The sequence below is a fragment of the Rhinoderma darwinii genome, unplaced genomic scaffold (assembly GCF_050947455.1).
Source record: "Rhinoderma darwinii isolate aRhiDar2 unplaced genomic scaffold, aRhiDar2.hap1 Scaffold_821, whole genome shotgun sequence".
Classification (NCBI taxonomy): Eukaryota; Metazoa; Chordata; class Amphibia; order Anura; family Rhinodermatidae; genus Rhinoderma; species Rhinoderma darwinii.
Genome location: NW_027464388.1, coordinates 52,131 through 67,187, shown reverse-complemented (window position 1 = coordinate 67,187; position 15,057 = coordinate 52,131). Strand labels below are relative to the sequence as shown.

General features: G+C 48.0%; 10 non-coding genes across 10 annotated transcripts; all 10 read left to right on the top strand.

Annotated features, from left to right (window-relative positions):
* Positions 1–668: 668 nt before the first annotated feature.
* Positions 669–859, top strand: LOC142731582 (U2 spliceosomal RNA). Its single transcript, XR_012879026.1, has one exon. It is a non-coding gene; the product is annotated as a U2 spliceosomal RNA (small nuclear RNA).
* Positions 860–2,135: 1,276 nt separating this feature from the next.
* LOC142731580 (U2 spliceosomal RNA) lies at positions 2,136–2,326 on the top strand. Its single transcript, XR_012879025.1, has one exon. It is a non-coding gene; the product is annotated as a U2 spliceosomal RNA (small nuclear RNA).
* Positions 2,327–3,594: 1,268 nt separating this feature from the next.
* Positions 3,595–3,785, top strand: LOC142731579 (U2 spliceosomal RNA). Its single transcript, XR_012879024.1, has one exon. It is a non-coding gene; the product is annotated as a U2 spliceosomal RNA (small nuclear RNA).
* Positions 3,786–5,077: 1,292 nt separating this feature from the next.
* On the top strand, positions 5,078–5,268 carry LOC142731578 (U2 spliceosomal RNA). The gene has a single exon (XR_012879023.1). It is a non-coding gene; the product is annotated as a U2 spliceosomal RNA (small nuclear RNA).
* A 1,288-nt stretch (positions 5,269–6,556) lies between these two features.
* On the top strand, positions 6,557–6,747 carry LOC142731577 (U2 spliceosomal RNA). Its single transcript, XR_012879022.1, has one exon. It is a non-coding gene; the product is annotated as a U2 spliceosomal RNA (small nuclear RNA).
* A 1,272-nt stretch (positions 6,748–8,019) lies between these two features.
* LOC142731576 (U2 spliceosomal RNA) lies at positions 8,020–8,210 on the top strand. The gene has a single exon (XR_012879021.1). It is a non-coding gene; the product is annotated as a U2 spliceosomal RNA (small nuclear RNA).
* A 1,278-nt stretch (positions 8,211–9,488) lies between these two features.
* Positions 9,489–9,679, top strand: LOC142731575 (U2 spliceosomal RNA). The gene has a single exon (XR_012879020.1). It is a non-coding gene; the product is annotated as a U2 spliceosomal RNA (small nuclear RNA).
* Positions 9,680–10,967: 1,288 nt separating this feature from the next.
* On the top strand, positions 10,968–11,158 carry LOC142731573 (U2 spliceosomal RNA). Its single transcript, XR_012879018.1, has one exon. It is a non-coding gene; the product is annotated as a U2 spliceosomal RNA (small nuclear RNA).
* Positions 11,159–12,430: 1,272 nt separating this feature from the next.
* Positions 12,431–12,621, top strand: LOC142731572 (U2 spliceosomal RNA). Its single transcript, XR_012879017.1, has one exon. It is a non-coding gene; the product is annotated as a U2 spliceosomal RNA (small nuclear RNA).
* Positions 12,622–13,913: 1,292 nt separating this feature from the next.
* On the top strand, positions 13,914–14,104 carry LOC142731571 (U2 spliceosomal RNA). Its single transcript, XR_012879016.1, has one exon. It is a non-coding gene; the product is annotated as a U2 spliceosomal RNA (small nuclear RNA).
* Positions 14,105–15,057: the final 953 nt, after the last annotated feature.

The window sequence follows — 15,057 nt, the reverse complement described above, 5'->3', positions numbered from 1 at the left end:
AAGGAGAAGTTGTCTGTAAAGTTGGTGGATGCCTATTTTCCATTTTGCAGTCCCTTGTCTCCCTCTTGTGGCCTCCTGGAGGCAACTAGCTGTGCAAAAAAAAGACAGCCTGGCGGCCGGCTGTTGCAGTGTTGCCCTCTCAGGCAACACTGAGTGACTGACTGAGCCTCACCGTCTTATATAAAGTTCAGACGGAACTTTGCACGTGTCATAGTGGAGCCCTCAGGATTCCAGAGCCAGCTTTCTGACATCATAATGGGGCCTCAGAGATAAAAGCCTGGGCCCAGGCAGTGTTGGTCAGTGCTGCTCAGCAGGCAGCACTGGACTGGACTGGATTACAGCTGATACAAGGTGTGAAGGAACAAGGGGTGGCTGTGGGCATGCACTTGCTGCCGCTGCCAGTGTTTATCTGCATGGCAGCAGGGCATTTGGGCGTTGCCAGGAAGGCGTTTTTATGTAGATTCCTCCTCTTTCAGCACTGCATTGTGGTGCAAGCAAAAGAAGCAAATCCTGTCTGGCTTCCTCTCCGGCCTTTATTCACCTCCCGTGTAGCTGTGAGTGTGTGAGCCTGCAGGGCCCCATGGAATTGCCTAGAAGTAGGCTGAATCGCTGCAAGGGCTGAACAGCAGTATCGGGCAGGCTCGGGCAACGCGCGGCCCGTTCGGGTTATCGCTTCTCGGCCTTTTGGCTAAGATCAAGTGTAGTATCTGTTCTTATCAGTTTAATATCTGATACGTCCCCTATCTGGGGACCATATATTAAATGGATTTTTAGAACAGGGAGATGGAAATAGAGCTTGCTCTGTCCACTCCACGCATTGACCTGGTATTGCAGTATTTCCAGGACCGGTGCACCCTTTCCTTATGTGTTGACTAAAAGCAGATTCCAAAAGTGTTTTTTGTCTTTGCTATTGTTTCTGTCTTTCTGAAGGGATCTCCCCTTTTAATCCCATTATTTCAACACCTGTTGGACAATGCATGAGTGATAATGAGCTCATTGATTAAATGCAATTAATGAATAGATTGCCACCTCTTGTTGTGTGTCGTCTGTGTTTCTGTGTTTCCGGCATTTCACATTGGAACACCTCATTCACCTTCCTTGTCTTCTCTCCGCCCTCCCTTTTAGGTAAGTTAAAGAGCTGCACCTGAGCCAGCCACTGATTGATTGATTGATTGATTGATTGATTGATTGATTGATGCAGCACAACAGTCAAATAGTGGAGTGGAGTAGGGGAACAGCAAACAGCCAATAAAGCAGCCCGCCCGCTCGCCTGCCCGCCACAATGGACCTACCTGTGTACACTAGATGGATGTGATGGAATGTACTGTCGTCCCTACATTTCAAGAAGAAGTAAGAATTGCAGTTGCAACAAAGCCTTGCTTGCCTACAAAGAGAGCAGCAATTTGGATTTGTTACTATGTTACCTAGAAGAATAACAAACTGTGCAAGGATGGAGGTTGTAGGAGCAAGGAGAAGTTGTCTGTAAAGTTGGTGGATGCCTATTTTCCATTTTGCAGTCCCTTGTCTCCCTCTTGTGGCCTCCTGGAGGCAACTAGCTGTGCAAAAAAAAGACAGCCTGGCGGCCGGCTGTTGCAGTGTTGCCCTCTCAGGCAACACTGAGTGACTGACTGAGCCTCACCGTCTTATATAAAGTTCAGACGGAACTTTGCACGTGTCATAGTGGAGCCCTCAGGATTCCAGAGCCAGCTTTCTGACATCATAATGGGGCCTCAGAGATAAAAGCCTGGGCCCAGGCAGTGTTGGTCAGTGCTGCTCAGCAGGCAGCACTGGACTGGACTGGATTACAGCTGATACAAGGTGTGAAGGAACAAGGGGTGGCTGTGGGCATGCACTTGCTGCCGCTGCCAGTGTTTATCTGCATGGCAGCAGGGCATTTGGGCGTTGCCAGGAAGGCGTTTTTATGTAGATTCCTCCTCTTTCAGCACTGCATTGTGGTGCAAGCAAAAGAAGCAAATCCTGTCTGGCTTCCTCTCCGGCCTTTATTCACCTCCCGTGTAGCTGTGAGTGTGTGAGCCTGCAGGGCCCCATGGAATTGCCTAGAAGTAGGCTGAATCGCTGCAAGGGCTGAACAGCAGTATCGGGCAGGCTCGGGCAACGCGCGGCCCGTTCGGGTTATCGCTTCTCGGCCTTTTGGCTAAGATCAAGTGTAGTATCTGTTCTTATCAGTTTAATATCTGATACGTCCCCTATCTGGGGACCATATATTAAATGGATTTTTAGAACAGGGAGATGGAAATAGAGCTTGCTCTGTCCACTCCACGCATTGACCTGGTATTGCAGTATTTCCAGGACCGGTGCACCCTTTCCTTATGTGTTGACTAAAAGCAGATTCCAAAAGTGTTTTTTGTCTTTGCTATTGTTTCTGTCTTTCTGAAGGGATCTCCCCTTTTAATCCCATTATTTCAACACCTGTTGGACAATGCATGAGTGATAATGAGCTCATTGATTAAATGCAATTAATGAATAGATTGCCACCTCTTGTTGTGTGTCGTCTGTGTTTCTGTGTTTCCGGCATTTCACATTGGAACACCTCATTCACCTTCCTTGTCTTCTCTCCGCCCTCCCTTTTAGGTAAGTTAAAGAGCTGCACCTGAGCCAGCCACTGATTGATTGATTGATTGATTGATTGATTGATGCAGCACAACAGTCAAATAGTGGAGTGGAGTAGGGGAACAGCAAACAGCCAATAAAGCAGCCCGCCCGCTCGCCTGCCCGCCACAATGGACCTACCTGTGTACACTAGATGGATGTGATGGAATGTACTGTCGTCCCTACATTTCAAGAAGAAGTAAGAATTGCAGTTGCAACAAAGCCTTGCTTGCCTACAAAGAGAGCAGCAATTTGGATTTGTTACTATGTTACCTAGAAGAATAACAAACTGTGCAAGGATGGAGGTTGTAGGAGCAAGGAGAAGTTGTCTGTAAAGTTGGTGGATGCCTATTTTCCATTTTGCAGTCCCTTGTCTCCCTCTTGTGGCCTCCTGGAGGCAACTAGCTGTGCAAAAAAAAGACAGCCTGGCGGCCGGCTGTTGCAGTGTTGCCCTCTCAGGCAACACTGAGTGACTGACTGAGCCTCACCGTCTTATATAAAGTTCAGACGGAACTTTGCACGTGTCATAGTGGAGCCCTCAGGATTCCAGAGCCAGCTTTCTGACATCATAATGGGGCCTCAGAGATAAAAGCCTGGGCCCAGGCAGTGTTGGTCAGTGCTGCTCAGCAGGCAGCACTGGACTGGACTGGATTACAGCTGATACAAGGTGTGAAGGAACAAGGGGTGGCTGTGGGCATGCACTTGCTGCCGCTGCCAGTGTTTATCTGCATGGCAGCAGGGCATTTGGGCGTTGCCAGGAAGGCGTTTTTATGTAGATTCCTCCTCTTTCAGCACTGCATTGTGGTGCAAGCAAAAGAAGCAAATCCTGTCTGGCTTCCTCTCCGGCCTTTATTCACCTCCCGTGTAGCTGTGAGTGTGTGAGCCTGCAGGGCCCCATGGAATTGCCTAGAAGTAGGCTGAATCGCTGCAAGGGCTGAACAGCAGTATCGGGCAGGCTCGGGCAACGCGCGGCCCGTTCGGGTTATCGCTTCTCGGCCTTTTGGCTAAGATCAAGTGTAGTATCTGTTCTTATCAGTTTAATATCTGATACGTCCCCTATCTGGGGACCATATATTAAATGGATTTTTAGAACAGGGAGATGGAAATAGAGCTTGCTCTGTCCACTCCACGCATTGACCTGGTATTGCAGTATTTCCAGGACCGGTGCACCCTTTCCTTATGTGTTGACTAAAAGCAGATTCCAAAAGTGTTTTTTGTCTTTGCTATTGTTTCTGTCTTTCTGAAGGGATCTCCCCTTTTAATCCCATTATTTCAACACCTGTTGGACAATGCATGAGTGATAATGAGCTCATTGATTAAATGCAATTAATGAATAGATTGCCACCTCTTGTTGTGTGTCGTCTGTGTTTCTGTGTTTCCGGCATTTCACATTGGAACACCTCATTCACCTTCCTTGTCTTCTCTCCGCCCTCCCTTTTAGGTAAGTTAAAGAGCTGCACCTGAGCCAGCCACTGATTGATTGATTGATTGATTGATTGATTGATTGATTGATTGATTGATTGATTGATGCAGTACAACAGTCAAATAGTGGAGTGGAGTAGGGGAACAGCAAACAGCCAATAAAGCAGCCCGCCCGCTCGCCTGCCCGCCACAATGGACCTACCTGTGTACACTAGATGGATGTGATGGAATGTACTGTCGTCCCTACATTTCAAGAAGATGTAAGAATTGCAGTTGCAACAAAGCCTTGCTTGCCTACAAAGAGAGCAGCAATTTGGATTTGTTACTATGTTACCTAGAAGAATAACAAACTGTGCAAGGATGGAGGTTGTAGGAGCAAGGAGAAGTTGTCTGTAAAGTTGGTGGATGCCTATTTTCCATTTTGCAGTCCCTTGTCTCCCTCTTGTGGCCTCCTGGAGGCAACTAGCTGTGCAAAAAAAAGACAGCCTGGCGGCCGGCTGTTGCAGTGTTGCCCTCTCAGGCAACACTGAGTGACTGACTGAGCCTCACCGTCTTATATAAAGTTCAGACGGAACTTTGCACGTGTCATAGTGGAGCCCTCAGGATTCCAGAGCCAGCTTTCTGACATCATAATGGGGCCTCAGAGATAAAAGCCTGGGCCCAGGCAGTGTTGGTCAGTGCTGCTCAGCAGGCAGCACTGGACTGGACTGGATTACAGCTGATACAAGGTGTGAAGGAACAAGGGGTGGCTGTGGGCATGCACTTGCTGCCGCTGCCAGTGTTTATCTGCATGGCAGCAGGGCATTTGGGCGTTGCCAGGAAGGCGTTTTTATGTAGATTCCTCCTCTTTCAGCACTGCATTGTGGTGCAAGCAAAAGAAGCAAATCCTGTCTGGCTTCCTCTCCGGCCTTTATTCACCTCCCGTGTAGCTGTGAGTGTGTGAGCCTGCAGGGCCCCATGGAATTGCCTAGAAGTAGGCTGAATCGCTGCAAGGGCTGAACAGCAGTATCGGGCAGGCTCGGGCAACGCGCGGCCCGTTCGGGTTATCGCTTCTCGGCCTTTTGGCTAAGATCAAGTGTAGTATCTGTTCTTATCAGTTTAATATCTGATACGTCCCCTATCTGGGGACCATATATTAAATGGATTTTTAGAACAGGGAGATGGAAATAGAGCTTGCTCTGTCCACTCCACGCATTGACCTGGTATTGCAGTATTTCCAGGACCGGTGCACCCTTTCCTTATGTGTTGACTAAAAGCAGATTCCAAAAGTGTTTTTTGTCTTTGCTATTGTTTCTGTCTTTCTGAAGGGATCTCCCCTTTTAATCCCATTATTTCAACACCTGTTGGACAATGCATGAGTGATAATGAGCTCATTGATTAAATGCAATTAATGAATAGATTGCCACCTCTTGTTGTGTGTCGTCTGTGTTTCTGTGTTTCCGGCATTTCACATTGGAACACCTCATTCACCTTCCTTGTCTTCTCTCCGCCCTCCCTTTTAGGTAAGTTAAAGAGCTGCACCTGAGCCAGCCACTGATTGATTGATTGATTGATTGATTGATTGATTGATTGATTGATTGATTGATGCAGCACAACAGTCAAATAGTGGAGTGGAGTAGGGGAACAGCAAACAGCCAATAAAGCAGCCCGCCCGCTCGCCTGCCCGCCACAATGGACCTACCTGTGTACACTAGATGGATGTGATGGAATGTACTGTCGTCCCTACATTTCAAGAAGAAGTAAGAATTGCAGTTGCAACAAAGCCTTGCTTGCCTACAAAGAGAGCAGCAATTTGGATTTGTTACTATGTTACCTAGAAGAATAACAAACTGTGCAAGGATGGAGGTTGTAGGAGCAAGGAGAAGTTGTCTGTAAAGTTGGTGGATGCCTATTTTCCATTTTGCAGTCCCTTGTCTCCCTCTTGTGGCCTCCTGGAGGCAACTAGCTGTGCAAAAAAAAGACAGCCTGGCGGCCGGCTGTTGCAGTGTTGCCCTCTCAGGCAACACTGAGTGACTGACTGAGCCTCACCGTCTTATATAAAGTTCAGACGGAACTTTGCACGTGTCATAGTGGAGCCCTCAGGATTCCAGAGCCAGCTTTCTGACATCATAATGGGGCCTCAGAGATAAAAGCCTGGGCCCAGGCAGTGTTGGTCAGTGCTGCTCAGCAGGCAGCACTGGACTGGACTGGATTACAGCTGATACAAGGTGTGAAGGAACAAGGGGTGGCTGTGGGCATGCACTTGCTGCCGCTGCCAGTGTTTATCTGCATGGCAGCAGGGCATTTGGGCGTTGCCAGGAAGGCGTTTTTATGTAGATTCCTCCTCTTTCAGCACTGCATTGTGGTGCAAGCAAAAGAAGCAAATCCTGTCTGGCTTCCTCTCCGGCCTTTATTCACCTCCCGTGTAGCTGTGAGTGTGTGAGCCTGCAGGGCCCCATGGAATTGCCTAGAAGTAGGCTGAATCGCTGCAAGGGCTGAACAGCAGTATCGGGCAGGCTCGGGCAACGCGCGGCCCGTTCGGGTTATCGCTTCTCGGCCTTTTGGCTAAGATCAAGTGTAGTATCTGTTCTTATCAGTTTAATATCTGATACGTCCCCTATCTGGGGACCATATATTAAATGGATTTTTAGAACAGGGAGATGGAAATAGAGCTTGCTCTGTCCACTCCACGCATTGACCTGGTATTGCAGTATTTCCAGGACCGGTGCACCCTTTCCTTATGTGTTGACTAAAAGCAGATTCCAAAAGTGTTTTTTGTCTTTGCTATTGTTTCTGTCTTTCTGAAGGGATCTCCCCTTTTAATCCCATTATTTCAACACCTGTTGGACAATGCATGAGTGATAATGAGCTCATTGATTAAATGCAATTAATGAATAGATTGCCACCTCTTGTTGTGTGTCGTCTGTGTTTCTGTGTTTCCGGCATTTCACATTGGAACACCTCATTCACCTTCCTTGTCTTTTCTCCGCCCTCCCTTTTAGGTAAGTTAAAGAGCTGCACCTGAGCCAGCCACTGATTGATTGATTGATTGATTGATTGATTGATTGATGCAGCACAACAGTCAAATAGTGGAGTGGAGTAGGGGAACAGCAAACAGCCAATAAAGCAGCCCGCCCGCTCGCCTGCCCGCCACAATGGACCTACCTGTGTACACTAGATGGATGTGATGGAATGTACTGTCGTCCCTACATTTCAAGAAGAAGTAAGAATTGCAGTTGCAACAAAGCCTTGCTTGCCTACAAAGAGAGCAGCAATTTGGATTTGTTACTATGTTACCTAGAAGAATAACAAACTGTGCAAGGATGGAGGTTGTAGGAGCAAGGAGAAGTTGTCTGTAAAGTTGGTGGATGCCTATTTTCCATTTTGCAGTCCCTTGTCTCCCTCTTGTGGCCTCCTGGAGGCAACTAGCTGTGCAAAAAAAAGACAGCCTGGCGGCCGGCTGTTGCAGTGTTGCCCTCTCAGGCAACACTGAGTGACTGACTGAGCCTCACCGTCTTATATAAAGTTCAGACGGAACTTTGCACGTGTCATAGTGGAGCCCTCAGGATTCCAGAGCCAGCTTTCTGACATCATAATGGGGCCTCAGAGATAAAAGCCTGGGCCCAGGCAGTGTTGGTCAGTGCTGCTCAGCAGGCAGCACTGGACTGGACTGGATTACAGCTGATACAAGGTGTGAAGGAACAAGGGGTGGCTGTGGGCATGCACTTGCTGCCGCTGCCAGTGTTTATCTGCATGGCAGCAGGGCATTTGGGCGTTGCCAGGAAGGCGTTTTTATGTAGATTCCTCCTCTTTCAGCACTGCATTGTGGTGCAAGCAAAAGAAGCAAATCCTGTCTGGCTTCCTCTCCGGCCTTTATTCACCTCCCGTGTAGCTGTGAGTGTGTGAGCCTGCAGGGCCCCATGGAATTGCCTAGAAGTAGGCTGAATCGCTGCAAGGGCTGAACAGCAGTATCGGGCAGGCTCGGGCAACGCGCGGCCCGTTCGGGTTATCGCTTCTCGGCCTTTTGGCTAAGATCAAGTGTAGTATCTGTTCTTATCAGTTTAATATCTGATACGTCCCCTATCTGGGGACCATATATTAAATGGATTTTTAGAACAGGGAGATGGAAATAGAGCTTGCTCTGTCCACTCCACGCATTGACCTGGTATTGCAGTATTTCCAGGACCGGTGCACCCTTTCCTTATGTGTTGACTAAAAGCAGATTCCAAAAGTGTTTTTTGTCTTTGCTATTGTTTCTGTCTTTCTGAAGGGATCTCCCCTTTTAATCCCATTATTTCAACACCTGTTGGACAATGCATGAGTGATAATGAGCTCATTGATTAAATGCAATTAATGAATAGATTGCCACCTCTTGTTGTGTGTCGTCTGTGTTTCTGTGTTTCCGGCATTTCACATTGGAACACCTCATTCACCTTCCTTGTCTTCTCTCCGCCCTCCCTTTTAGGTAAGTTAAAGAGCTGCACCTGAGCCAGCGATTGATTGATTGATTGATTGATTGATTGATTGATTGATTGATTGATTGATGCAGCACAACAGTCAAATAGTGGAGTGGAGTAGGGGAACAGCAAACAGCCAATAAAGCAGCCCGCCCGCTCGCCTGCCCGCCACAATGGACCTACCTGTGTACACTAGATGGATGTGATGGAATGTACTGTCGTCCCTACATTTCAAGAAGAAGTAAGAATTGCAGTTGCAACAAAGCCTTGCTTGCCTACAAAGAGAGCAGCAATTTGGATTTGTTACTATGTTACCTAGAAGAATAACAAACTGTGCAAGGATGGAGGTTGTAGGAGCAAGGAGAAGTTGTCTGTAAAGTTGGTGGATGCCTATTTTCCATTTTGCAGTCCCTTGTCTCCCTCTTGTGGCCTCCTGGAGGCAACTAGCTGTGCAAAAAAAAGACAGCCTGGCGGCCGGCTGTTGCAGTGTTGCCCTCTCAGGCAACACTGAGTGACTGACTGAGCCTCACCGTCTTATATAAAGTTCAGACGGAACTTTGCACGTGTCATAGTGGAGCCCTCAGGATTCCAGAGCCAGCTTTCTGACATCATAATGGGGCCTCAGAGATGCCTGGGCCCAGGCAGTGTTGGTCAGTGCTGCTCAGCAGGCAGCACTGGACTGGACTGGATTACAGCTGATACAAGGTGTGAAGGAACAAGGGGTGGCTGTGGGCATGCACTTGCTGCCGCTGCCAGTGTTTATCTGCATGGCAGCAGGGCATTTGGGCGTTGCCAGGAAGGCGTTTTTATGTAGATTCCTCCTCTTTCAGCACTGCATTGTGGTGCAAGCAAAAGAAGCAAATCCTGTCTGGCTTCCTCTCCGGCCTTTATTCACCTCCCGTGTAGCTGTGTGTGTGAGCCTGCAGGGCCCCATGGAATTGCCTAGAAGTAGGCTGAATCGCTGCAAGGGCTGAACAGCAGTATCGGGCAGGCTCGGGCAACGCGCGGCCCGTTCGGGTTATCGCTTCTCGGCCTTTTGGCTAAGATCAAGTGTAGTATCTGTTCTTATCAGTTTAATATCTGATACGTCCCCTATCTGGGGACCATATATTAAATGGATTTTTAGAACAGGGAGATGGAAATAGAGCTTGCTCTGTCCACTCCACGCATTGACCTGGTATTGCAGTATTTCCAGGACCGGTGCACCCTTTCCTTATGTGTTGACTAAAAGCAGATTCCAAAAGTGTTTTTTGTCTTTGCTATTGTTTCTGTCTTTCTGAAGGGATCTCCCCTTTTAATCCCATTATTTCAACACCTGTTGGACAATGCATGAGTGATAATGAGCTCATTGATTAAATGCAATTAATGAATAGATTGCCACCTCTTGTTGTGTGTAGTCTGTGTTTCTGTGTTTCCGGCATTTCACATTGGAACACCTCATTCACCTTCCTTGTCTTCTCTCCGCCCTCCCTTTTAGGTAAGTTAAAGAGCTGCACCTGAGCCAGCCACTGATTGATTGATTGATTGATTGATTGATTGATTGATTGATTGATTGATTGATGCAGCACAACAGTCAAATAGTGGAGTGGAGTAGGGGAACAGCAAACAGCCAATAAAGCAGCCCGCCCGCTCGCCTGCCCGCCACAATGGACCTACCTGTGTACACTAGATGGATGTGATGGAATGTACTGTCGTCCCTACATTTCAAGAAGAAGTAAGAATTGCAGTTGCAACAAAGCCTTGCTTGCCTACAAAGAGAGCAGCAATTTGGATTTGTTACTATGTTACCTAGAAGAATAACAAACTGTGCAAGGATGGAGGTTGTAGGAGCAAGGAGAAGTTGTCTGTAAAGTTGGTGGATGCCTATTTTCCATTTTGCAGTCCCTTGTCTCCCTCTTGTGGCCTCCTGGAGGCAACTAGCTGTGCAAAAAAAAGACAGCCTGGCGGCCGGCTGTTGCAGTGTTGCCCTCTCAGGCAACACTGAGTGACTGACTGAGCCTCACCGTCTTATATAAAGTTCAGACGGAACTTTGCACGTGTCATAGTGGAGCCCTCAGGATTCCAGAGCCAGCTTTCTGACATCATAATGGGGCCTCAGAGATAAAAGCCTGGGCCCAGGCAGTGTTGGTCAGTGCTGCTCAGCAGGCAGCACTGGACTGGACTGGATTACAGCTGATACAAGGTGTGAAGGAACAAGGGGTGGCTGTGGGCATGCACTTGCTGCCGCTGCCAGTGTTTATCTGCATGGCAGCAGGGCATTTGGGCGTTGCCAGGAAGGCGTTTTTATGTAGATTCCTCCTCTTTCAGCACTGCATTGTGGTGCAAGCAAAAGAAGCAAATCCTGTCTGGCTTCCTCTCCGGCCTTTATTCACCTCCCGTGTAGCTGTGAGTGTGTGAGCCTGCAGGGCCCCATGGAATTGCCTAGAAGTAGGCTGAATCGCTGCAAGGGCTGAACAGCAGTATCGGGCAGGCTCGGGCAACGCGCGGCCCGTTCGGGTTATCGCTTCTCGGCCTTTTGGCTAAGATCAAGTGTAGTATCTGTTCTTATCAGTTTAATATCTGATACGTCCCCTATCTGGGGACCATATATTAAATGGATTTTTAGAACAGGGAGATGGAAATAGAGCTTGCTCTGTCCACTCCACGCATTGACCTGGTATTGCAGTATTTCCAGGACCGGTGCACCCTTTCCTTATGTGTTGACTAAAAGCAGATTCCAAAAGTGTTTTTTGTCTTTGCTATTGTTTCTGTCTTTCTGAAGGGATCTCCCCTTTTAATCCCATTATTTCAACACCTGTTGGACAATGCATGAGTGATAATGAGCTCATTGATTAAATGCAATTAATGAATAGATTGCCACCTCTTGTTGTGTGTCGTCTGTGTTTCTGTGTTTCCGGCATTTCACATTGGAACACCTCATTCACCTTCCTTGTCTTCTCTCCGCCCTCCCTTTTAGGTAAGTTAAAGAGCTGCACCTGAGCCAGCCACTGATTGATTGATTGATTGATTGATTGATTGATTGATGCAGCACAACAGTCAAATAGTGGAGTGGAGTAGGGGAACAGCAAACAGCCAATAAAGCAGCCCGCCCGCTCGCCTGCCCGCCACAATGGACCTACCTGTGTACACTAGATGGATGTGATGGAATGTACTGTCGTCCCTACATTTCAAGAAGAAGTAAGAATTGCAGTTGCAACAAAGCCTTGCTTGCCTACAAAGAGAGCAGCAATTTGGATTTGTTACTATGTTACCTAGAAGAATAACAAACTGTGCAAGGATGGAGGTTGTAGGAGCAAGGAGAAGTTGTCTGTAAAGTTGGTGGATGCCTATTTTCCATTTTGCAGTCCCTTGTCTCCCTCTTGTGGCCTCCTGGAGGCAACTAGCTGTGCAAAAAAAAGACAGCCTGGCGGCCGGCTGTTGCAGTGTTGCCCTCTCAGGCAACACTGAGTGACTGACTGAGCCTCACCGTCTTATATAAAGTTCAGACGGAACTTTGCACGTGTCATAGTGGAGCCCTCAGGATTCCAGAGCCAGCTTTCTGACATCATAATGGGGCCTCAGAGATAAAAGCCTGGGCCCAGGCAGTGTTGGTCAGTGCTGCTCAGCAGGCAGCACTGGACTGGACTGGATTACAGCTGATACAAGGTGTGAAGGAACAAGGGGTGGCTGTGGGCATGCACTTGCTGCCGCTGCCAGTGTTTATCTGCATGGCAGCAGGGCATTTGGGCGTTGCCAGGAAGGCGTTTTTATGTAGATTCCTCCTCTTTCAGCACTGCATTGTGGTGCAAGCAAAAGAAGCAAATCCTGTCTGGCTTCCTCTCCGGCCTTTATTCACCTCCCGTGTAGCTGTGAGTGTGTGAGCCTGCAGGGCCCCATGGAATTGCCTAGAAGTAGGCTGAATCGCTGCAAGGGCTGAACAGCAGTATCGGGCAGGCTCGGGCAACGCGCGGCCCGTTCGGGTTATCGCTTCTCGGCCTTTTGGCTAAGATCAAGTGTAGTATCTGTTCTTATCAGTTTAATATCTGATACGTCCCCTATCTGGGGACCATATATTAAATGGATTTTTAGAACAGGGAGATGGAAATAGAGCTTGCTCTGTCCACTCCACGCATTGACCTGGTATTGCAGTATTTCCAGGACCGGTGCACCCTTTCCTTATGTGTTGACTAAAAGCAGATTCCAAAAGTGTTTTTTGTCTTTGCTATTGTTTCTGTCTTTCTGAAGGGATCTCCCCTTTTAATCCCATTATTTCAACACCTGTTGGACAATGCATGAGTGATAATGAGCTCATTGATTAAATGCAATTAATGAATAGATTGCCACCTCTTGTTGTGTGTCGTCTGTGTTTCTGTGTTTCCGGCATTTCACATTGGAACACCTCATTCACCTTCCTTGTCTTCTCTCCGCCCTCCCTTTTAGGTAAGTTAAAGAGCTGCACCTGAGCCAGCCACTGATTGATTGATTGATTGATTGATTGATTGATTGATTGATTGATTGATTGATTGATGCAGCACAACAGTCAAATAGTGGAGTGGAGTAGGGGAACAGCAAACAGCCAATAAAGCAGCCCGCCCGCTCGCCTGCCCGCCACAATGGACCTACCTGTGTACACTAGATGGATGTGATGGAATGTACTGTCGTCCCTACATTTCAAGAAGAAGTAAGAATTGCAGTTGCAACAAAGCCTTGCTTGCCTACAAAGAGAGCAGCAATTTGGATTTGTTACTATGTTACCTAGAAGAATAACAAACTGTGCAAGGATGGAGGTTGTAGGAGCAAGGAGAAGTTGTCTGTAAAGTTGGTGGATGCCTATTTTCCATTTTGCAGTCCCTTGTCTCCCTCTTGTGGCCTCCTGGAGGCAACTAGCTGTGCAAAAAAAAGACAGCCTGGCGGCCGGCTGTTGCAGTGTTGCCCTCTCAGGCAACACTGAGTGACTGACTGAGCCTCACCGTCTTATATAAAGTTCAGACGGAACTTTGCACGTGTCATAGTGGAGCCCTCAGGATTCCAGAGCCAGCTTTCTGACATCATAATGGGGCCTCAGAGATAAAAGCCTGGGCCCAGGCAGTGTTGGTCAGTGCTGCTCAGCAGGCAGCACTGGACTGGACTGGATTACAGCTGATACAAGGTGTGAAGGAACAAGGGGTGGCTGTGGGCATGCACTTGCTGCCGCTGCCAGTGTTTATCTGCATGGCAGCAGGGCATTTGGGCGTTGCCAGGAAGGCGTTTTTATGTAGATTCCTCCTCTTTCAGCACTGCATTGTGGTGCAAGCAAAAGAAGCAAATCCTGTCTGGCTTCCTCTCCGGCCTTTATTCACCTCCCGTGTAGCTGTGAGTGTGTGAGCCTGCAGGGCCCCATGGAATTGCCTAGAAGTAGGCTGAATCGCTGCAAGGGCTGAACAGCAGTATCGGGCAGGCTCGGGCAACGCGCGGCCCGTTCGGGTTATCGCTTCTCGGCCTTTTGGCTAAGATCAAGTGTAGTATCTGTTCTTATCAGTTTAATATCTGATACGTCCCCTATCTGGGGACCATATATTAAATGGATTTTTAGAACAGGGAGATGGAAATAGAGCTTGCTCTGTCCACTCCACGCATTGACCTGGTATTGCAGTATTTCCAGGACCGGTGCACCCTTTCCTTATGTGTTGACTAAAAGCAGATTCCAAAAGTGTTTTTTGTCTTTGCTATTGTTTCTGTCTTTCTGAAGGGATCTCCCCTTTTAATCCCATTATTTCAACACCTGTTGGACAATGCATGAGTGATAATGAGCTCATTGATTAAATGCAATTAATGAATAGATTGCCACCTCTTGTTGTGTGTCGTCTGTGTTTCTGTGTTTCCGGCATTTCACATTGGAACACCTCATTCACCTTCCTTGTCTTCTCTCCGCCCTCCCTTTTAGGTAAGTTAAAGAGCTGCACCTGAGCCAGCCACTGATTGATTGATTGATTGATTGATTGATTGATTGATTGATTGATTGATTGATGCAGCACAACAGTCAAATAGTGGAGTGGAGTAGGGGAACAGCAAACAGCCAATAAAGCAGCCCGCCCGCTCGCCTGCCCGCCACAATGGACCTACCTGTGTACACTAGATGGATGTGATGGAATGTACTGTCGTCCCTACATTTCAAGAAGAAGTAAGAATTGCAGTTGCAACAAAGCCTTGCTTGCCTACAAAGAGAGCAGCAATTTGGATTTGTTACTATGTTACCTAGAAGAATAACAAACTGTGCAAGGATGGAGGTTGTAGGAGCAAGGAGAAGTTGTCTGTAAAGTTGGTGGATGCCTATTTTCCATTTTGCAGTCCCTTGTCTCCCTCTTGTGGCCTCCTGGAGGCAACTAGCTGTGCAAAAAAAAGACAGCCTGGCGGCCGGCTGTTGCAGTGTTGCCCTCTCAGGCAACACTGAGTGACTGACTGAGCCTCACCGTCTTATATAAAGTTCAGACGGAACTTTGCACGTGTCATAGTGGAGCCCTCAGGATTCCAGAGCCAGCTTTCTGACATCATAATGGGGCCTCAGAGATAAAAGCCTGGGCCCAGGCAGTGTTGGTCAGTGCTGCTCAGCAGGCAGCACTGGACTGGACTG